General features: G+C 42.2%; 1 protein-coding gene and 1 pseudogene across 7 annotated transcripts in view; both read left to right on the top strand.

The window, feature by feature from the left end:
• Nucleotides 1-23,120, top strand: part of CALD1 (caldesmon 1) — a 192,908-nt gene that overhangs the window by 131,442 nt on the left and 38,346 nt on the right. The window lies entirely within an intron of this gene.
• Nucleotides 1,499-2,919, top strand: LOC107544393 (small ribosomal subunit protein eS1 pseudogene; annotated as a pseudogene).

The raw sequence follows: 23,120 nt of genomic DNA, 5'->3' as shown, positions 1-23,120 counted from the left end.
ATCACACAGGCTGCTGGTTCAGTGTCATGAACCTCTCACCTAAATAGGCAGTGGAAGGTGCTAGAGGTTGTCGGAAAATATTGTATTCATGATGTAGAACCATTCGATCCTTAAATTGACCACTGTGTTAGTCTCGGAGGGCAGCGGTAACAAAGTCCTACGTACCTCCCGGGTATCTGACAATAACAGGCAGGGTTGTTTCTTCCCGAAGGCTGTCCATGGCCCTCTCCTGGCTTCTGGTGGCTTGCTGGCCGTCTGCAGCGGTCCTGCCTGCAGACTCGTCACTCCAACCCTCCGCCTGCCGTGTTTTCCTGTCTCTTCCCGTAGTCTCCCCTCCACGTATGTCTCTTTCTGTGCCCAAATTTCCCCCTTCCTATAAGGACACCAGTCATATCGGAAGAGGGCCTCCCCTAATGACCTCATCATAACTTGGTTACCTCTAGAAAGGCCTTATTTCCAAATAAGATCGCATTCTGAGGTCCCTGGAGTGAGGTTGTCAGCATATCATTTTTAGAGGGTCCAATTCAACCCACAATGAGTACCGAAAGATTTCAAGCGCTTTAACATCACATTTCGTGGTTTAATTCATAAGCAGTAAGTGGAATAATTTTCTAGTGCAATCAGAATGCCCGCCGGCTGAAAGAGCTTGGGACAGTGGGGAGGCCTGTCTACGGCCGCGCCAGTGAGAGTCAGACCAACTCCATGCGTAGAGCTCTGACCCACCAATTCTCCACTAAGTCTGGGTGTTAAGCCAGCCCCAACGAAGGACAGGAAAGGGGACAGTCCTCTTCCACCAGGACACGTGCATTTCCCAGCATGGGAAGATAGGCTGTCTGATGATAAATTTCCATCTACATTTTAATGAGAGGTGATATGGAGTAAGAGAGAGACAGAGACAATGAGAGATAAACAGCATTGCAATTCTGGGACTTTTTGGCTGCAACTCCCCCCATCCCTAACTATTCCCCAAAAAAGAAAGACCTAGAAAAAGTCATCAACAAAGCAGAGAGAAAAATAAGGGCACACCAACGAAAGATAAGAATTTTTCTACATTTATTCTGCATTTCTCAGGCTTCTCTGGCGTTAATATTTTCAATGAAAAGGAATTTAAGATCCTTGAGGCAGAAAAACCTGTAGTGCCCAATTCTTGCCTTCACCTTTGGAAAGAGCAGCATGCCTTGGAAGTATTTGCCATGTGATGAGGAGGAGGGAGAGGAGGGAGATCATAAAGATAATGATAATAATAAAAACGGTTAATACTCATGTCGTACTTACTATGTGCCGAACAGTGTTCTAAGTGCTTTGCAAATATTAGTTCACTCCACCCTTCAACAACACTACAAGTACCACCACATCCATTCTACAGATGAGGGAAGTGAGGCCGGGGAGGTTGACTGACTGGCCCCCCCTCCTCCCTGCCTGGGTGTGTGTGTTGACTGGCTCCTGGCTCCAGGCCTGCTCCAGGCTGGCTTCTGGTAGCTCCCTCACTCCCTCCAGCTTAACACTTAACGGATGTTACTCCCTCCCTGTGCTTTCACGGCTCTCACCTCTGGTCTCTGAGTGGGAGAATCTGGCAGCAATTATAATATGACATCAGATCCTGCTTGATGAGCAAGCTTCCCCTCCTGGCAGCACAGGGCTAAGGAGGGTGAGAGGAGGGTCTGGAGAGGGTCTTTGAACTTTCGTGACTCATTACCTTAAATAACCAGGCAGGGGACTAAATACTGCTTTACGGGCCCTACGAAGAGGCAATGAGTGTACTTCTTCCCCCGTGGGAGAGCCGGACTTCCACAGAACCAGCAACTCCTCTCATTTCTTGTGAATAATGTCACATGACTTTATGTCAATTAAAAGAAAATAAACTCTTTGAATAATTTTGAACTTCTGCATATCTTAACTTTTGACTTCTGTCAAAGTCAAAGACATGAGACATGGGAAGAAATAGATATGCTATGTTGTAGCGCTACAAACAGCCTAGACTTTGGGGTCAGCCACGTGGTAGCTAAAGTCCTAGGTATGTAATCCTGGTCAAGTGATTTGTGCCGGGTTTGCTCATCCAGACTAAAAATAAGAATAATCATGTCTAAAAAGGGAGGCAGGAAGAAAGTGGTTGATCCATTTTCTAAGAAATACTGGTATGATGTGAAAGGACCAGCTATGTTCTACAGAAGAACTATTGGAAAAACACTAGTCACGTGAATTTAAGGAACCAAAAATCGCATCTCAAGGGTCATGTTTTTGAAGTGAGCCTAGCTGATCTGCAGAAGGATGAGGTTGCATTTAGAAAATTCAAGCTAAGCACTGCGGATATTCAGGGCAAAAAAACTGCCTGAGTCACTTCCATGGCATGATTCTTCCCCGTGAAGACAAAATGCGTTCTATGGTCAAAAATGGCAGACCATGATTGAAGCTCATGTTAATGGCAAGACCACCCATGGTTATGTGCTTCGTCCGTTCTATGTTGGTTTACTAAAAAACACAACCATCAGATTCAGATGACCTCTTACGCTCAGCATCAACAGGTTCACCAAATCCGGAAGAGAGTGAAGGAAATCATGACCCGAGAGGTGCAGACAGAAGACTGGAAAGAAGTGATTAATAAATTGATTCTAGATAGCATTGGGAAAGACATGGAAAAGGCTTGCCGTTCTATTTATCCACCCTGTGATGTCTTTGTTAGAAAGTCAAAATGCTGAAGAAGCCCAGGCTTGAACTGGGGAAACTCATGGTGAAGGCAGCAGTTCTGGGAAAGCTCCTGGGGGTGAGACAGGTGCTAAAGTTGAATGGGCTGATGGAAATGAGCCCCAGCCCAAGAATCTGTTTAAAATTCAGACTTTAAATGGTGACAAATTAAAAAATCCTATTTGTGGGGAGGAGAAAAGAAGAACCATGTCTATTCAATGCTACTGTAAGGATTAGATGAGATGTGTTCTGCCTGTCGCCTGGCACCTAAGAAGTACTGCTCAAATGGGAGTTATGGCCATTAAATAAGCATCCTTGTCGTTTTAAACAACTTGTTTGTTTGCTTCACTCATTCAAAGTCAAGGTTGGCTGGTCTGGTACATTCCCCTTTTATTATTATTTTTAATCACCAGTGTTATTGTTTATTTTTAAATAGTGGCTGTTGTGTTTGACTTTTTAGCTTTTGAAAAGTTACCTACAACTTGAACAAGGAGTTAGAGTTAGTTGTTAGCAGCAACCGAACCCCAGAGGAGTGACTTGAGTTCTGGGGCCTCCCACAGTCTCCCAGGGAACCAAACAGCCTTCATTTGGAGGAGCCTGGGGAACTTGAAGACTTAAATTCTCTCTGGTAGTTTCAGAGCTCCTTGTCTGAGCTGAACCACATTTTATGACATCCTTGAGATGGGCAAGAGCACCGGTCAGAAAAGCTCCAAATTCTATTGATGTCCTGGCTGCAAATCACCCAGCTCCACTGAGCCTACTTCTTCAGCTGTGAAGTAGGACTGATAATAGTGTCTATCTCACTGTATTCCTAGCAATCAAATTAGAGCATGCCCATGATGGAAGTGTTTTGTAAATTCTAGAAAGTTAGAATTGTTATCTGTTATTGCTTGAATGGATGTGAGTTCATGAGTTGGCTCTGAAAACAGCTTAGCCACTAAACAGGATGGGATTAACAGGACAGCCCTGCTGACACAGATCATAACAGGGAGAATTCTCATTTTGATTTGGAAGCTACTCCGATATCATAGAGAAAGCCTGGTGTGAATGGTGCTATCTTATGAGAAAAGAAAGAGGTGGTAAGCTAGGATGAGGGTCAGAGCATGGAGAGTAGACCCCTTAGACAGATGAGAAGCAGAAGTACAAAAGGGGGACAGGGCTCTTATTTTGTTACAGGTTTAAAAAAAAAGCAAATGACACCTCTAGGTTCCGGTGTGTGGGGGAGAGTCCACCCAAGCCCAGCTCTTCTTCAAGGCTATGGATTCAACTCCCCAGAAACATTCAACTTGAAATTCCTTGACTGCATTTCTAAGGCAAAAACACCCCTCCAAAAAATGCATTTTAAAAAAATTAGGACTGGGTGGGTTTTTTTTGGTTTGGCCTTCAAAAAAATTTTTTTTACTCCAAAACCATAATTGCGGCCTACCAAGATGGATTGTCCTCCATGCAGCGAGGATTTAATTTTTCCAGTCTCCTCCCTCGGTGGCTGTTACCCTCTTCTCGTTTCTGACGAGCTGCACATGCTGTGGAAGCCACTCCTGGGCCTCAGACACAAGCAGGCTCTCTGGCCACTGCCAGTGTCCTAATAAGGGAATGAATGAGCTCCTATTGGTGAGGCAAGAGGAGCCAGGCGGCGGATGATATTTTTGCTGATTGAGGGGGATAAGGTGTGGTTTGGCAGGTACCTTGTTGGTTTGGCTGGCTCCCGACCTCGTTTTTTTCTCTTTTTGCAGTTCATATTCCATGAAACAGATTCTAACAGTTGTTTTCTCACGGATCCTTAGCTGAGCTTTGAGAATAATATCCTGACACAGATCATCCATGATGGGGAAAAGATAGGAACTGGGGGTTATATGCTGTTTCATCACAAAAGGGGGTTGAGGTTATAGGTTAAATCCCAGGCACCAGGCCTGCCGTTCCAACGGGCTGCCGCCAACAGGCGAAGGTGGTGTCAGGCTCGGTCAAATCTGACCATGGTGAGAACAAGGGATCTACCACAGTGTGTTCAAGCAACGTTTAATAAGTTTACAAGTTTTATCTGCACAACAATGTTAAGTAACAGCTACTTTCTGCTGGTAGATATTGATATACCCCAGTTACAAAAAATAAAAGAAGCACAAAGAGCCTGGCAGTTAGGATCATAAGGTTGAATGGCTTCCTCTATTTCACTCCGATTTCTAAATACTTGCCCATGACTCGTCTCTGCACTCTATGTTCTGAATGACTCTTCAGTGCCTTGGGCATAACTGCCTCTGGCTGGGACTGTTCGCTCATTATGAATCAGTGTTTCTCATCCTGGCTGCAGACTGGAATCACGTAGGGAGCCTTCACGCCTGGATCATATCCCCAGCGGGTCTGATTTAATTGGTCTGGGACACAGCCTGGGCAGAGGGGTTTTTAAAAGCTCCCCCAGGTGATTCTAATGTGCAGCCAAGGTTGAGAACTGCTGTTCTAAATGCATCTTCTATTATATCCTGCAGCTTCCAGATGGCAGGGCCAGGCTCCTTTTCTTTCTGACGTTTTGAAATCTTTAAAGAACAGACTATATATATATGAAACGAGTTAGACAGGTTTCCTCTCAGTTTCGTAGGTTTAGTTCAGTTGTTATAAGCCTAACAGTAGAGAATTGTGCTTTCAACCAAAAGCAACTTCTAGACACATGGGTATTATTTAAACTTTATTTCCCATGCATATAAAGGGTGACAGTCTCAGCCAACTAATTGAACAGTAGTGTATCCATTTCAAAATCATAAATAATGAAGATATATTTTTAATATTTTCTCTGTTTATGCAAATTATTCATCCCTCATTATTTACTTTAGTTAATAAATGCTTCTTTATTTGGCTTTTCTTTTATTTTTTAATATTTTAATTACAGGTTACTTTCAGTATTCTTTTGTATTGGTTTCAGGTATACAGTGTAGTGGTTAGACAATCATATACTTTACAAAGTGTTCCCCCCAATACTTTGGCTTTTCTTTTAATATTAAGCCAAGTTTACATCCTAAAATTTGAAATTGCTATCTGTCACAAGGATAGGATGATATGACTAAGAAATTTTTTGAAACTAGAATGCTAATTTATTAACAGTAAATATAACTGGCAAAATTACATCTTCATCATTTATATAGGGCCCTTCCTTTTGAGAGAGTTGAGGGGGAGGAGACAGGTACAGTCAAAGAAAAAGACCAAGTTAAAAATTATCATAAATCTTTGATGAACACAGAAATGGGGTGAAGGGAGTTGGGATGTTCTTAGAAGGTATTCCTTTAAGGATGCCTTGGTGGCATCCCAGGCTTCAGTATGGGTGTGTTTTACTGTACAGTAGCTAACCAGTGCTGGTCACGAGAATCACAGCAGGACAGCCATGCTATGGGAAAGGCATAGTAACAAATTCTCACTTTGTGTGTTCTCCTTTGTCTAGAATGTGTGTAGAACAATAAAGAAACCTTATTACCTGGGAGAAGTTATTAATTGATGGGTTGTCTCGGTTACATTAGTCTTCTTAATCAGTCTTTGTTCTACAGGTAAAACTTTTGCAGGTCATCTCAGAGTTGGCTGTGTCTGCGGCCAGCTGGTTTACTTTGTGCTGTTCTTTCTTTTATTTTTAATTTTATTTTTCAGTTACAGTTAACATTCAATATTATTTTATATTAGTTTCAGGTGTACAGCATAGTGGTTAGACAATTATATAATTTACAAAGTGGTCCCCCGGATAATTCTAGTACCCAACTGGCACCATACATAGTTATTATAGTATTATTTTACTATATTCCTCATGCTGTACTCGACATTCCCGTGACTATTTTGTAACTACCAATTAGTACTTCTTTTGTGTGTGTGTGTGTGTGTGTGTGTGTGTGTGTGTAGCCTAATTCTTTTTTTTTTAATTTATTTTTATTGTGGAAAGTATTTCATATGTGTGTGTTTTTCCCCCTTGATCCCCCCCGCCCCCGCCCCCCCCCCCCTCAGGTCTTCTCCACACTATTGTCTGTGTCCATGGGTTATGCTATAAGCATATAAGTTCTTTGATTAATCTCACCCCACCCACTCCCCAACCCCTGCTTTCCCTCTGAGATCCCTCAGTCTGTTCCATGCTTCTATGTCTCTGGCTCTATTTTGTTCATCAGTTTATTTTGTTCATTAGATTCTACATATGAGTGAGATTATGTGAACCTCCATGTGTTTGAAAGTTTTTGAGTGTTTTTAATGTAGTTGATTTCTAATTTCATGCCATTGTGATCTGAAATGCTTGATATGATTTCAATTTTCTTGAACTTGTAGAGACTTGTTTTGTGTCCTAACATGTGGTCTATCTATGAGAATGTCCCATATGCACTTGAGAAGAATGTATATTCTGCAGCTTCAGGGTGGAATATTCTGTAAATGTCAATTAAATCCATCTGATCTAGTGCGGTCATTTAGAGTCACTGTTTCCTTGTTGATTGTTTGTCTGGAAGACCTATCCAGTGAAGTGAGTAGGGTGTTAAGGTCCCCTACTGTGACTGTATTGCTGTCGTTCTCTGATCTCTCCCTTTAGGTACATCAATATTTACTTTGTGTATTTAGGTGCTTCTATGTTGTGTTCATAAATGTTTACAAGGATTATATCATCTTGTTGGATTGATCCCTTTATTATTATATACTGTTCCTTCTTTGTCTCTTATTATAATCTTCGTTTTAAAGGCTATTTTGTTTGATATCAGTATTCCTACCCCAGCTTGTTTTCCGTTTCCATTTGTATGAAATATCCTTTTCCATTTGTTTACTTTCAGTCTGTGTGTCTTTTAATGTGAAGTAGGTTTCTTATAGACAAGATATATATGGCTCTTCTTTTTATTTCATTGAATTTTTTAGAGAGAGGAAGGGAGAGGGAGAGAGAGACATCAATGTGAGACAGAAACATCAATCGGATGCCTCCTTAAGTGCCCCGCCTGGAAAGCGAACCGGCAACCTGGGTATGTACCCTGACCGGGAATCAAACCCATTACCCTTCTCCAATCCATGGGACAATACTCCATACAACTAAGCCAAACAAGCCAGGGTGTGGGTCTGTTTTCTTATCCATTTAGTTACCCTATGTCTTTTGATTGGAGCATTTAATCCTTTGCATTTAAAGTAATTGTCGTTAAATCTTTTTTGGTTTTCTTCTTAAAGAAGACTCTTTAACATTTCTTGCAGTACTGGTTTGGTAGTGATGAAATTCTTTATATTTTTCTTGTATGGGAAGCTCTTTATCTGTCCTTTGATTCTAAATGATAGCATTGCTGGGGAGAGTAATCTTGGATGTAGGTCCTTGCTCTTTGTCATTTTGAATATTTTGTTCCACTCCCTGTGCCCTGACATGTATCTGTTTAAAAATTAGCTGACAGTCTTATGGGAGCGCCCTTGTAGGTAACTAACTGTTTTTCTCTTGCTGCTTTTCAGATTCTCTCTTTGTCCTTTGACTTTGCCGTTTTAATTATGATTTGTTTTGGTATGGGCTACTTTGTGTTCATCTTGTTTGGGACTGTGATACCTGGATGTGTATGTCTTTCTCCTTCACCAGGTTAGGAAAGTTTTCAGTCATTATTTCTTCAAATAGGTTCTCAATCCCTTGCTTTCTGTCTTCTTCCTTCTTATGATGTGAATGTTGTTATGCTTGATGTTGTCCCAGACGTCCCGTAAACTATCCTCTTTTTTCAAATTATTTTTTCTTTTTGCTGTTCTGATTGGGCGTTTTCTGCTACCTTGTCTTCCAAATTGCTGTTTCAGTCCTCTGCTTCATCTAATCTGCTGTTGATTTCTTCTAGTGTATTCTTCATTTTGTTATTGTATTCTTCATTTCTGACTGGTTCTTTTTTATGGTTTATATGCCCTTTTTTATGCTTACTATCTCTTTGTTGAAGTTCTCAGTGAGTTCTTCTATTTTTCCCCTAGAGTTCCTAGAGCATCCTTATCACCTGTGGTTCTAACTGAGTTTCTAGTAGATTTCTTGCTTCTATTTCATTTCGTTTATTTTCTGGAAATTTCTTCTGTATTTTCATTTGGGACATGTTTCTTTGTTTCTTCATTTTGGTTGCTTCTCTGTGTCTGTTTCTATATATTAGAAACGAACTAGACGCAGATCTTCTACATCTCCCAGTCTTGGCAGTATGACAGGTGTCCTGTGGGCCCAGTGGCACAGTATCCCTGATCACCTTAGTTGGGTGCTTCAGAGGTGTCTCTTGTGTGAGTTGTGTGCGCTTTCCTGTTGTAGTTGAACCTTGATTGCTGTTGGTACATCAGTGGATATGATTGACCCTCAGGCTGGCTGGCTGTGAGGATTAGCCACAACTACAACATACGAGCTGCTGTGTGGGGCCTGACCCCATGCAGTGGAATTTGTCCCATTAGGTACTGGTGTCTGCTAAAACCTCCCTTTGGGAGTGTCACTATGGAACTAATGGGTGGTACGCTGCTGTGGTCTGAAGCTTGCCAGTGGGTATATTGGCCTCTTGAGAGGGACTCCCCTGCAGGTCAGTGTCAGACACTGCCTGTGACCAGCCCATGGCTACCTGTTTGGAGCTACAAAGTGATCTGCTGTTGGTAGCTGCCTGTGCAAGACCTGGATGCATGTGGGAAAGGCTATGCTGTGAACCAAGGCTGGTTGCTTACATTATGGGCTTGGGGTAGGTCAGCAAAAGGATCAAGGCACCACAAGACCTGCCAACCCCTGCCAGCTGCCTGAAAGGCTCAGCTACTCAAAAGCCTCAGATGGTGCATGAGCTGGGTGAGGCAAGGTCTTGGGTAGTCACTGGGGTGGGACGAGTAATGTTCACCAGGTTAATTCAGATTCAGATTTGGTGCCAGTGTGGGCAGAGGCCACTCAACAGGCGTCAGAGTATACTGAGGCCAGCTGCCATCTGCCTGGGGCCTACAGACTTTTGTGGTTGGAAAGATCTCAGGGAATGATCAGGTGGAGCTAGTGGAGTTCACCAGCCTAATGCAGATTTCAACATGGCCATGTGAGGGGAGGGTTCAACATAGGGGCAAGAGAGGGTGTCCCTCCAACCCTTGCCCTGAAGCCACACAACTCAGTTTCTCCCTGTATGTCTCTGTCACCCCCTGAGCTTGACAGAATTCAAGAGTTTTTTAAGAAAGACTGCAGTGCAGGCCCAGGCTGGCTGCTGCTGAAGGAGTCTGGGGCCATGTTTGAGTTTGGTAGGGCAGATTCTCAGGTAGTTATCAGTTAATGGAGTTTCCCAGGCTAGAGCAGATTGAGATTTGCTGTGTGGAGGGAGGGCTCAACACTAGAAGTATAGCATCCATGGGCAGCACAGGAGAAAAGCTCAACATGAGGACAATGGCTGCCATCACTCCAATTCTCATCTCTGAGCCACACAACTCAGTTTCTTCCTGTATGTCTCTGGTGCCCCTTGAGCCTCTGTCCCTTTGCCAGAACCCAAGGTCAGTGCCTGTGAGCCAGAGTTTGTGTGCTGACTCTTTAAGACAGCAATTTTCAACCAGTGTGCCGCAAGAATTTTTTAAACATGCAATACCTATTTAGTCTGGGGCACTGACCTCTTTTCCCTTAGACTGTCAAATAAAAAAGTGACAACAGGCAACACAATAATAGCTGTCCAGTGTCAATGAATCAAAATTATACCTATTGTTTGTCAGGTCGGCAAAAAATATAGAACGTTTTTTGGTGTGCAGCAGAATTTGAGTAATTAGCTTATGTGTGCCATTAGATGAAAAATGTTGAAAATCGCTGCTTTAAGAGGATGCCTGTGTTTCCAGCAATCTTTTGTCTCACCCAGATGGACAAAATCCCTGCTGATTTTCACAGACAGATGTTATGTGGGCTCCTCTTCCCAGCACTGGTGTTCCATTCTGGGGAGCCCAGCATGAAGCAGAGACCCCTCTTTCTTCAAGGGGAACCTCTGCAGCTGAGATATCCCCTAAGACTCTCAATCATCACATGTGGGTATAGGGCCAGCCTGTTTTGTGTCTCAACGTGATTTCTTCCTTATATCCTTAGTTATAGGACTTCTGTTCAGTTGGTCATCAGATGATTATTCAGGTTGATTGTTCTATAATTTAGTTATAATTTTCTTGTGGTCATGGGAGGAAGTGAGTGCAGCATTCTCCTATTCCTCCATCTTTTTTTTTTTTAATATATTTTTATTGATTTCAGAGAGAGGAAGGGAGAGGGAGAGAGAGATAGAAACATCAATGATGAGAGAGTCATTGACTGGCTGCCTCCTGCGTGCCCCCTGCTGGGGATCAAGCCTGCAATCTGGGCATGTGCCCTGTCCGGGAATTGAACCTCAATCTCCTGGATCATAGGTCGATGCTCAACCACTGTGCCACGCCAGCTGGGCTATTCCGCTGTCTTGACTGAGGAATTAAAAAAAATTTTTTTAACCATCCATCCTCAAAAATAAATGGATCTGAGAGTGCAGTACCAGAACAGGGAGAATTTTTGAATTTTGCAAATCATGGACTAATTAGATGTCGAGAATAAGCTATTACTCTCAACTTCCTCACTGGAAATTTCATTACCTAGAAAGAAAAGTCATTTAGAAATTCAGGAGAGCAGCCTGAGCCAGGAATAGAAATTAGAAAATCATCACCTTGAAACTGACTAACTGGTTATAAGCATAGATGGGATTACCCAGAGGGAGTATGTTGAGTTGTAAAAAAATAGAGCTGAGAGAGAAGACACAAAAGAAACTACAAAGCAAGTGGTAGGCCAAGAATTTCAAAAAATACAGTGTGGTCATCAATGTCAAAGCCCCCCATGGGGGCAAATGAGATGGGGTCTGTAAAAGGCCACTGGACACGTCCTGTCAAAGCATAGTCCTAGAGAGCACAACCCATAGTACAATGTCATTTGGGGGTTATGGATACTAATGTCTGCATCAAAAATAGTCAGTATGGTGTTCTGAGCCATTTAATAACCAAATGGAACTATTCTTGGGGTATTTTGATCAACTGAACAAGTGGTTGTTCATCCCGAGAAACACTGATAGCTACAAAGTAAATTAAACTAATTTGTAAGCCTAACTCTGAAATTAAATATAAAAGTGATAAGATAGCCTATGATGCAATAGAATTAGCTCTTTTTGGCTCTCTTAATTTATCCAATGTATTACAGAATACGTTTTGACTAGAGCACATGGAAATATTTCTAAAAGACTGGCTAAGTCAAATTGCTTAGTTTATCTACCTGTTCTGATTATTTTTGCTTTCCAAGGTCATTGCAAAAGGCTTCAACCGATGCTAGACTTGATAGTTAGAAGGGAAAGAATATAAAAGGATATAAGAAATTTACAAGGGAATGTGATGCTAGAAGATATGGGGGGAAAAGACATGTATGTACCAGAGTAACAGGAAAATATTTAACTTCCACTCTGTTCGTGGGCCAAGCCAAGGCCAATCACGTGACAGTAGCAGAGACAGGAGGACCGCAAGTGTACACGTGTGCACACTCACATACAAGCTCTGACGCAGGTGAGAGTCCACAATCATACTGGAAAACGCCACTTGACTCAGTCTGACTTTACCCCTGCTTACTGACTAATTTCAAAAGTCAGATATGTTTCTTGTCTATAACCATTTGGTTCTTTTTAATAAAGAAAATATACATTTTCCAGCTCTGAACCCAAAGAGACTTTCTATATGTAGTTGCAACATAATGCCATCTACAGAGAAAGTAGCGTAAGAATGAGAACAACATTTACAATAAGTGCATTTTGGACCAGTGAGTACAGTTCTCCAAGCACTCAGACACAGGCAAAAAGGCTTTGACTAGGAGTTGCTTTCAACTTCTGGCAGGAAAAAGTGGGAGAAACGTGAAGTGCTGGGGATCTGCCTCCTACATTTTTTGCTAATACTCTTCTGTCTCCAAGCATAGCCTTGAAGCTGCCACTGTCACTCTTAGGTTGGTTTAATACGGCTCTTTTCCATCGCTTCATACTATTGAAGTTGAAACCTGAGAGATCATTTCTTCCCTTGGTGAGTGCTCAGACTTCAGCTTCCAGAACTCATGATCAGAGAGCAAGCCAAGTGGCCCATGCGACATGGCATTGGGCAGAGCTGGGCTTTTCTGGTCCATATGCACAAGCCAGGATGGAGTATCTGCCTTCTTGACAACCCACAAAGCTTCTGAATATGTGTGTGTGTGTATGTGTGTGTCCGTCCCCACTAATAAAGCTCTAATAACTTTAAACATCATTTTCCGAGTAAGCCCAGTATAGAATTGTTGGCCTTTCCCTAGTCACAAAACCGGGTCACATTTCGTTGATCTGTCCGTTTGGAAAGCACTGTTGTCCTGTTGATGCTAAAACTTTTAAATGGCTTTGTGTTGGTCGATTTGTCCTTTCCGTGTCTGATTCAGATAAATCCATATGAACTTAGGCAGTTCACCTTATATTCAAGGAACGGAATTAGCCTCCATCATTGTTCATTAGTCTCCCTAATTGCCATTGCCCACTGTCTAAAAATACATATTAAGTACCTAATTTATGCAAGGCACGTGGGTAAGGAGAGCTAAAAAATGTAGAAAGCATCTTGCTTTCAACAAACATGACATAATATGGGAGACAAGATGACGCACGAATAACAATATTAAGGCAATATATGGCAAATATCTGGAACGACAGCAAAGACTCCACACAAGGAAAGAGCTCCTTCCAGTTCACCTTCATTATATCTGGTAGGACATCACACAGTAGTGTAGCATTTGAGCTGGCCTCGTGGGTACAGATCAGTCCGGGTAAAAATGGAGAGGAGGGAAGAGTATGTTTAATTTTTTTAACTGATAGTAGTATAAAATGTTGAGACCATTGGCTTAGGTCAGAGACCAGCAAACATGTTTTGCAAAGGGCTGGATAGTATATATTTTCAAATTTGTGGGAAATACACCTGCTGTCATAATTCCTGGAATCTGGCGTTGGAGTGTGGAAGCAGCCGTAGATAATCTGGGCATGGCTGTGTCCCAACAAAAGTTTATTTACAAAAACAGGATGTGGGCTGGGTTTGGCCCTTAAGCCAGATCCCTGGCTTAGATGACTGAAGCTCTTTGTTAATCTACAGAACACCCGAAGAAGGCTCACAGTGTCATAGTTTAGAAAGCAAACAGGTACGGGAACTAAAGGCCTGGGTCTTGTTCTGGCCATGTGAGTGACTTCACCTCTTAGGCCCCAGGTTGCCATGAATGACATGAGGACATTGGATTGAAAATAACCCCCTAAATTCCTTCTAGCTGGATTATTCTATAGTTCGAATACTACCACAGTGGCAGGTTTCACCTGGGATCTGGTTTACAGGCAGAATGTGAACATCTGATTTAATTCTAAGTATGCACATGCCATTCTGAAAAATGGGAAGTCGTAGCTTGATGCTCTTGAAGGATCCTCTACTGTGCTTCTGTTCTAAGCGATGGTAGGATTTGCTGAGCTGGAGTCTCCTCTTGCAGCTGGGATTTATGGAGCCCTTGATATTGAGTAGCTGGCCCTTCATTTCATGGGGAAAGCTGCAGAGTGAAATGAAACACCTGGAGTGGGGACTGAAACTAGAAATTCCTCCCTGCGTTCTTCCTTAGGGCCACGGCCATGGAAGGAGCCTCTCCAGCTGTGTCAAACGCTTGGTTTACTCTTCCATCTCTTAGAAGCTGCCGTGTGTATGTGCCAAGCACAACTGGAGCTTTACTAATGCCCTTCAATGCACCCCACGCCCTGGCCAGACTGAGCTGTTTGCTTTTCCATGTCCATGTTTCCTGACTCCGCAGCCTTGCTATTTGAGCTCTCTGTGTGTGGAAAAGTCCTCTCCCGTCCCCCAGTCCCCAGTCCTCAAAGATCCAGCTCAAATACCACTTTCTCCATGAAGCCTCCTCTGATCCCTTAGCTGAAATTGCCTTCTTCCACCTCTCAACATAAATCTTTTTATCATTAAGTCTCCTGTAGTACTTACCACATGCCTTCACTTCCCTACCAGAACCTAAATGCCTTCCAGGAGTCTAATTCATCTTTTTTTTATTATTATTCAATAATTAAAATCAATTTTATTATGGTTTTCCATGATTTTCCACAGTGATAATTTTGACGGGGGGGGGAATCCTTTGTCAGTTGACACAGACTAATTTGAATTTCTTTCTTTCTTTCTTTCTTTCTTTCTTTCTTTCTTTCTTTCTTTCTTTCTTTCTTTTAACAATCATAAGCTTTATTTATTTTTTAGTATATATTTTATTTTATTTTTTTAATGTTTTAATTTTATTTTTGTTTAAAATATTACAGATGTCCCTTTTTCTCCCCAATGACCCGTTCCACCCCGTCCCATCCCCCTCCCCAGTTCCTCTCCCCACCATTGTCCGTGTCCTTGGGTTGTGCATATATGCAAATTAATTCATCTTGGTCTTTACCTTCAGTGGCTTGAATAGAGTACATGCTCAATAAATGGCTGTTGAATGGATGTGCTAATTCCGGCGACCTGGGTGTCAGTTTGCACGTTGGAGTGGCATTACCCACCAGCACCCCACTGTCACAAGTTAGACTCCACCTGCATCGCCCACCACCACATCCTCAGAACCGCATCCCCTCCTGAGCCCCCTTGCTGCCCAGAGCTCACCGCTCTGATGTCCCACCTGAATTTAACTGTCTTCCTTTGAAAGACTAGGTTCCACATGGATTGGTGGTTTGGTTGGGCAGAGGAAAGTACACAAGATTAGAAGACTTAAGTGAATCCCAGTGCTGCAACTTTGTCATTTGCAATGAGAAGATAATACATTTTTAGAATAAAGTAGGTTATCTCCCCTAGTGACACAGTGCCTCCTGTACTAGGTAACAACGTTAAGGAACTAGTGATTGCACTGATGCCTAGTCAGAAGACGTCATAAGCCTGTTGGTTAATAATCTAACGCTGGGATAGAAATCTGCAGGTATAGACAGGTACCCTCAGGCAGTTAAGTGCTGTCCAAGAATGTCTCTCTCAGAGCCCTGGCTGTCTGATTCTTAAGCTGTTGATGATTCTAATTCAATTAGCACACACAAATGTAAGTGAAAGGTTAAGGTCGGTGGTGCCCAGGCAGGTTAAATTTCATTAAAAGGGGATGGGGGTTGGGGCATATCCAAAGGGAAGGGCTTACACAGCACTGAGCCGAAGGGTGCTGGGTCCATGACGGCAGGAAAACTATACTTAGTACAGTGAAACAAGGAAGGTGCATAGAAGAGGACTGGAGAGCCTGGCTGGGCTGCTTTGGCTCACTGGGAAGTCAGAGAAGAAAGGGAGACCTTGGAGACAGGTTCGGGGGTAACCCCAGGACAAGCTGCCACTGCCCATTGCAGCCCTGGTTGCAGGTTTTATGGGGCCCCTTAGATGGAAGAAGGGGGATGGAGATGGTGCTGGTGTGCTCCCCTTGGGGAGAGCATGCACTGGGTCCTTTGTCCTGAGCTAATTTATCTCTTGCAGGTGGGAATCTTAGGGGGGGGTCTCAGGAGTGTCTCAATAGAATATTCATCAGTTTCCACGAGTGCTCTTTCAGGGTCATGGTCTCCACTGATTGGTCGGTGCCAGGACAGGAGGTCATTAGTCAGTGTAGCCGGTCCTGAGGCAGCCACAGTCCCGCTTGTCTGGTTTTGCTGCTTTGCTGGCCTGGAGCAGAAATACAACTGAGGCCTGGATGTTATCTTTAGGGAGGAACTCTCAGGGAGTCTAAACCACACAACCAGCGATATGCTGGGGAAGGATAGGTTACCCTGGGGACAAGGTTCTTTTTCCCAGTTTTGCCCTTTGCTAGGCATCTGGGGCTTTCTGCCCTTGTGAGTTTCTGTACCTGGGTTTCTGTACCTGGCCCATCGTCCTTGCTCTGCTCATGTCTGTCTAACAGTAAGTGCTCAGCTATTTCATATTACTCTATCTGCTAACATTCCCATTTTTATGGGGGCCTTCTATGAACTCTAAGGGAATCTTAAGCGTGGAAGGCTTGTATTTGGTGGTTTGGTCAGGCTGGCTTTTTACCGGATCACCATCAGTGGGTGTCTGCTTTTCCCCCTCACATGGGGCAGCCCGGTCGTAGGTAAGGTTTCCTTTGACTTAGGAAGGGGAGCCGCCAAGAGCAGAGCAGACTCCTCGAATTCCCTTCCCAACGGTAGGGAGGCTGCACCCATCAGCAGTGGTTGGCTCCTAGGCCCCTGCAAGAATACATGTTGTTTCCAAAGAGCCAAACAGCCAGGATTTGGCCCTTTGAGTTTCATTTCCTGTCTCCACTCAAGGTTTGTCTTTCTGTTTGCTACCGCTTGTAAACAAAACTCTGCGGTGCCAGCACATGCAGGGGAGCAGGGGCCAGCTGGGGGTTAGGTAAGTTTTGCGCAATACCTCTCAAGTGGAGAGGCAGTGATCACCCCAAAAGGTGCTTTCTTGTCAGAATGACAGTCACTTCTTTTACCGGAGGTGCTAGAAGCAAAACCCCAGTGTCATCCTATCAATGTATTTGAGCTTTCTGTTTCTAAGGAGGCCTGGGGTGAGGTGGGGGCTGGGTGGAGGGGGGGAAGTGGGGGGAAATAGGGGACATCTGTAATACTGTCAACAATAAAAAAATAAACTTAAAAAATCAGGCTGCTAGATTTGACCCATGGAGCTGTAAAGAATAGAATAGAATAGAATAGAATAGAATAGAATAGAATAGAATAGAATAGAATAGAATAGAATAGAATAGAATAGAATAGAATAGAATAGAATAGAATAGAATAGAATAGAAAATAAAATAAAATAATAAAATAAAATAAAATAAAATAAAATAAAATAAAATAAAATAGAAAAAAGGCAAAAAAGGGGGAAAGCTGGGAGGCTATGCCACCCGAATAGAAAGAAATGGAGCCAAGCGAGAGTATTGGGAAAGAGGAAATGAATAGTAAATCTTTTTCCAATTAAGAAAAACGAGAGTGGAAGCAGGAAAGCTCCAGAGGGCACTTTTGGGGGAGGGAAGGATCATAAAAGGCCTGTTATGAAAATCCATTACACATAAATTTCCTTGCATTAAGCACTGCTTGTCTACAGAGGCGGAGGATCCTCTCGGCTGACATGGGACATGCGACTTTAGTTAGCGTCTCCACATGCCGTGTGCATTTCCATCGGCTTGTCTGCAGCACCGCTCTCCCTGCACAGGGTCCCTTTAATTAGTCACAGGTTCGTAATCTCCACTTAAGGACATCTTGTTTTCATTTTTCCAATCACTTTCTCTTGCTGAGCGTTCACCAATGAGATAGCAGTCCCATAATTTGAAGCTCCACCACGTGAAACTATGGACCTTTGTACTGCATCGCACAAATATTTCAAACTGGGGGGATAACACTTGCGTTTCTAGATCACACTAAGTATAAGGCTCATCTGAAGTGCATTCATGTTTTTACATTGGAAGAGAGAGGTGGAAATGTCTGCTTCTAGGAGGCTGTCTTGGACTATGAAAAGAATCTGCTTGTTTATGTATCTGTGGTCAGAGGCAGTTGCATCTAAATGGGCCACTGGGAATGTGGGGGTTTCCCTGCACCCCACTCTGGGACAGTTGCTAAGCTGGTTGTATATCCAGGTCCAGACCTATATGCAAGAGAGAAAGAGAAAGGGGGGGATGGCAAATACAGTGTTGCCAAGCCATTGGCACCTGGGTCTGAATTATTTTATCATGTTTTACTTTTTAAAAAGCCAAAGCTTTATTGTCCACATGTACAACATGCATTAAAGCAAGATTAATAGAGACAACAGTTGGAAAATGGCCCCAATTCAGATTTTACTTTCGATTCACAGCATTTTAAAAAGTCTAAGTTTATTGATGATAATATCTACTTAAGATTCTTATTAGACAAAAAAAAATATCCTAGGTTGGAGAGGAAGAAAAGGTAATGTTTATGAAAACTCAGCTAGTAATTGAGTTTCTCTCTGCTGGCCACATTTTTTACCAGTTGAATCTAAAATAAGGGTTGAAAGAGAAGGAAGTTTGATATTTTCATTATCTTACTGGCCACTTACACATTTCTCTTCTTTTCATTCGTTTTAACCAAAGCTTAATGTGAATAACCAAGTGGAAGGCAAAATATATCTTCTCCACCACCAACTTTCTCTTTCCATACATCCCCTTTCTAAACAGTTATAAATTAAAAGGTGACTCTTTGTATCTGGCCCCACTCATTGCTTCAATAGGGTGGAGTAGCGGGAGTGACACAAACCTGACCCTGTTAGTGACAAATAGATTCTAGTTTATCTCAGGAAACTGTCATGGAATTGTCCCTCCAAAATCTGTATTTCATAGGCCTAACAGATGTGTTGGTATTTTCTAAAAAGAATTGGGAGAAATATAGCAATTCCATGAGAAAGTAAATCTAAATTCTATTCATTTCATTTCTACTGGCTATCACAAACTATCTATAGGCTTTTAAAAAGAAAATGGGACCAGTGGAATAAAAAGTTAGACGTTTCTCTTATCCAAACTATAATCTCAAGAAATGTGAGAGGTAGAGGAGGGCACGGGGAGGGTAAATGGAGACGGAAGGAGACCCGACTTGAGGGGGTGGACACACAGTACAATATACAGATGATGTGTTATAGAAGTGTACACCTGAAACCTATATAATTTTATTAACCAATGTCGCCCCAATAAACTCAATTAAAAATTAAAATGAGACTAGAGAATTACTTTCAAAGAAAACAAGAAATGCTTGGAAACCCTGTGCCTCATCTATCGTTATAAACTACAGCTATTCACATAAACCTGGGGAGTCTCAGAAACATAATACGTACGGTGTGGTTATGTAAAGTTCTAAGAAGGCAAATCTAAAAATTGAATCATTTAGGGATGCATACCTTGGGGGTACAACTACAAAGAAAAACCAAAAAAATAATTAAAATACCCCCAACTCCGGGCTTGGGGTTATTTAGAGGCACTTTAAAGAAATAGGGATGAGATGGAAAGGGGCACCTGAGACTCTCCAAGGTGCTGACTCTGTCTAAGGGGGGTAGTTGGTGCGCGGGGGTTGGCTTCATTATTCTTTGAAATGCTTGTGTACTATACATTCATTTATAGGTACAATATTTTCATGCTAAACATCTTTTTAATTTAAAATATTGACCCCAAACAATTAGAACTCACCTTTTAAAAGTTCCCTGTGGATACCTGCATTGATTCAGAAGTGAGGCACTAAGTTGAGGGCTCAGCCTGCCCTAGAGCAAGACCCTTCTGGGAACTGGGTTCCAATAAACAAAACTTCATTAGCCACACGACCTTGAGTGAGAATCAGAACTCCCAGAGCTCCCAGGTCTCTCCTCACCTTGCACAATCAATCAGGCCTGATCTATCTGAGGGGACGTTGCAGCCATAACGACCCTAAGAACAAGCCTCCTTCGATGGTGTGCAGAGGCGAGGTGAAGAGGCTTTTTTCTTCTACTGTCTGATGTTTCTTTCTGCTCTGCTCTGCAGCACATGTTTCCCCACCATGGTCTGTGGTTATAGAAACTCATGTGATTATGGGATGACACCGCTGAATAAAGCATATGGTAGGCTGCTGGTGGTAACTTGTGGTGACAACATGTGCAAGCACACCATCTCTTACTATTGAGAACCAAAATTTATGGTTGCTTTGCAACGTAGTCATTCTCAGATGTGTTTGTGGGGAGGGGAGGTAGAGGGGGGAAAAGGGGGAAATAGATGAAGTGAGGCCTACATCTCTTCCTAGGTAAATTTCTTCAGAGTAATGTATCCCCTTGCATGCCAGGTAAAAGGCACACCACTGATACAGCAATGAATCCTACAATGAAATTCAGCATATTTTGACCTTCCTTCCCCAATTAAATATATATATATATATATATATATATATATATATAATCAAAGGGGCTTTCTTTCATTCTATTTTATATTCATTACAGACCAATTGATGATTGGCCACTAATCTATTTCTAAACAAATTCTGACCTGAGAAATATTTTTATTTTCTGGATTTATTTTCTCCATTATAATTTTTAATGCCTCTCTTTTAAGGAATCCAAGGGGAAAACATTCAGAATTGGTCCTTATGTGCATTAAATGAAACCACAACATTTTGCAGACACCACATATAAACAAAATCATATTTAAGAACCTTGAATGTTTCTATAAACCTCTTTTAACTCTCAAACATACAGTAAATCTGTGGGGCAAATATGACTCACTTCAGTAGCTCACGGTTTTCCCTCCTGATCACAGCATGGCCTGGGATTTTCCTGAGAGCATGTGAGCAGTTCTCAGAACTGACTGGATATGTTTGGAGAATCTGCTTGCATTTCATATTACGAAAGAGCATTGCTGAGGGGTTGGTAAGTGAAAAGAAAGTATATGAGTCATTCTGCCTCCTAACAGTTGATGAGCACAATTTCAGCCCACGTGAGGTGTTAACTCTTAACGTTGGAGCCCATGTTAAGACCCAGGTTTAGATGATGACATTGGGAATAAAAGAGAAGTGATTGATTAAGAAGTTGTTCTGAGTGTCTGTGAACCCCGGGCCTTCTTCCTCCTGGGTCTGGCCTGCATGGGGCGTGCACAGCTGCAGAAAGCTGGCACAGCATCATGTCTGGAGTTTTAGTGGCTCACTTACGACCTATGGTCGCTCCTTCCACAAATGCCACCTTCTCTCTAATGACTCCTTCCATGAAAGGGGAGGTACAGTGGGAGGAGGCAGAGAGCTGAGAGCTGATCTTAGGCTGCAGCTAACTATTTAATGTTGGATTCTTAGGTGCGACATTCTCTTTTTAAAATCTGGGAATGTGGCAGAAACAATTAAAGAAAACAAAGAGGCGTGGAAACTTTGATCCGGATGGGACCTCGTTAAGTCTCATAAATTGGCCTCATTTTAGGGACTGAGCCTTTATTTTTTCCGAGGTTTTCCTCACTTAACCTGTGAGTCTGCATGTGCATCTGTACATGTGTGTGAGCTTACCAAACATGGGGAATGCCAAAGGACACAAAAGCGTTTGACGGCAGCAGTTCAAAGTCTGCTCAGTGGCTCTGGAAACCTTTCTGCACACCAGTGGGTCTCTAGTGGTGAAGTTGTTGGAAGAGACTCCCAAATTCATATCCACACCGAGTATTTTCTGTAGTCTGGTAAACAACCATTTCAGGTATGAAAGACTGGTCTTCAAATGTCTCAATATAAATGCAGTGGTTTACAGGATACAGATTCCTTTTTATGCATTATTGAAGTTACAGGCACTTTATAAGACATTTTATTAATAAATAACAAAGCATGAGGAATTGCCATGATATCTTTTTTTTTCTTGATATTTTAAAAGGATGCTCATCCTTAAAACGTTAGCATCCACTGCTATACAAGATATAGAAGATTAATTTTTTTCTCTGGTTCTGTCTATTAGCAGATGACTGTGTATCACTATACATTGATCAACTTGGTTATTTGAAGTCATAGGGCATAGAGTGTAACTTGAAACAACCACTATGATGGACATTCTGACAGGATCTTTTACCTTTAAATGAGCATATACTGTTCCCTTCTCAATATCTACCCTAGAGAAACACGTGTGTGCCCAAGAAGGCATTACAGCGCTGTATACGGTAGAGAGAAGTTGGGAAAAACCCAAATGCCTGTCAATAGGAGAATGGCAACATTGACTGCGGGATCCTATACAGAAGGTGACAGAAAGAAGTGATGTCTTGGTCAATTGATTTTGAAAAGTCATCAAGCATGTTATTAAATTTTTAAAAATTGTAAAACAATTATGTCAAATATACTATGTTTGTTAAAAATAGAACAGCAAGATTGCAGATTCAAACTTGATCAACTATTTGGTGATTCAATTAACTACTGAGAGTAATACTGTGATTATCAACATAAAATAAGTAAATTTGTACTCAGTATAGACTTGACCTTTTTTTTTTTTCCATTCTCTCTGGGTCTTTAATGCTCTTAAACATGTAAGAAAATCAGCCCCCCTCATAAAAATAGCTTTATTTTTTCTTACTCTATTTTTTTTTTCTATTTTTAAACGTGGTTTCCTGACAAGAGATCTTGTTTTGTTCATAAAATACTATTGGCAGCATTTTTACTTGAGAAGTTCAAGGGCCGTGTACTATCGCCTCAAATCAGAAAATAACGAAGTGGAAAGAAGACAAAAATGAAAGGAAATAAGGGCAGCACTCTTCAAACCCTGGGGACCGTGGGGTAGAAACAAAAGCAAACCACCTTTATTGCAGAGGAAACGTTGCCCGTGTTGCACAAGTCTTAAGGAATCTGTGATGGTGGAGACGGAGCTAGGGGGACACAAGGCTATGTCCTAACTGTGGGAGCTTCTGTCACCCTTCTCTCGCCTAGTAGACATTTAGCTCCTGGCCCCTCCAGACACCGCCGCCGACCCTCAGTGAGGCCCTCACTTGCCGCATCTGCAGCACTTTTACGTATTTGAACTTTCTGTGTAAAAGGCACAGCATGTAACATGCT

The sequence above is a fragment of the Miniopterus natalensis genome, chromosome 10 (genome assembly GCF_054644295.1).
Source record: "Miniopterus natalensis isolate mMinNat1 chromosome 10, mMinNat1.hap1, whole genome shotgun sequence".
NCBI classification, from domain to species: Eukaryota; Metazoa; Chordata; class Mammalia; order Chiroptera; family Miniopteridae; genus Miniopterus; species Miniopterus natalensis.
The sequence above is the reverse complement of the archived record's forward strand: the minus strand, read 5'-3'. Positions and strand labels throughout refer to the sequence as shown.